Source organism: Oncorhynchus nerka, linkage group LG10 (assembly GCF_034236695.1).
Source record: "Oncorhynchus nerka isolate Pitt River linkage group LG10, Oner_Uvic_2.0, whole genome shotgun sequence".
In the NCBI taxonomy this organism is placed as follows: Eukaryota; Metazoa; Chordata; class Actinopteri; order Salmoniformes; family Salmonidae; genus Oncorhynchus; species Oncorhynchus nerka.
The window spans coordinates 96,617,579-96,618,447 of record NC_088405.1 but is presented as its reverse complement, the minus strand read 5'-3'; positions in this window follow the sequence as shown (position 1 = coordinate 96,618,447).

Below are 869 nucleotides of genomic sequence, written 5' to 3'. Positions count from 1 at the left end.
AGTCTGCAAAAACACTACAGTAAATACTACAGTATACTATAGTCTGCAAAAATACTACAGTAAATACTACAGTATACTACAGTCTGCAAAATACTACAGTATACTACAGTATACTATAGTCTGCAAAAACACTACAGTAAATACTACAGTATACTACAGTCTGCAAAAACACAACAGTAAATACTACAGTATACTACAGTCTGCACAAATACTACAGTAAATGCTACAGTATACTACAGTCTAAAAATACTACAGTAAATACTACAGTATACTACAGTCTGCAAAAATACTACAGTACATACTGTTATTTTTACTACAGTATTTATACTATAATAAACTTTAAATACTACAGTATTTTGCTGACTCCACTCCGTATACACACTACAGTAAATACTACAGTAGTGCTACCATAGTATACACTACAGTGTTTTTTCATGTGGGAACTTTCAAAACAATTCCCAGGTTTTCCAGAAATCCTGTTTGGAGGATTCCAGATTTCCGGCTTATTCTTTCCTGATTCTAGAATTCTTCAAACACAAGATTTCTGGAAAATTTTGGAGAAATGACCGGAAATTTTGCAAACCGACTAACTTTCTCACAACTCTTTACTCATACAGTATGTTCAACTGACATCTCTCTCTCTCTAGGGTGAGCATTGGTGTGGTGTGTTTTTTTTTTTTGAGGGGGTGGGGGGTTATGTGTGTGTTTTGGGGGTGGGGGGTTATGTGTGTGTTTTGGGGGGGGGGGGTTATGTGTGTGTTTTGGGGGTGGGGGGTTATGTGTGTGTTTGGGGGGTGGGGGGTTATGTGTGTTTTTTTTGGGGGGGGGGGGTTATGTGTTTTTTTTGGAGGGGGTTATGTGTGTTTTTG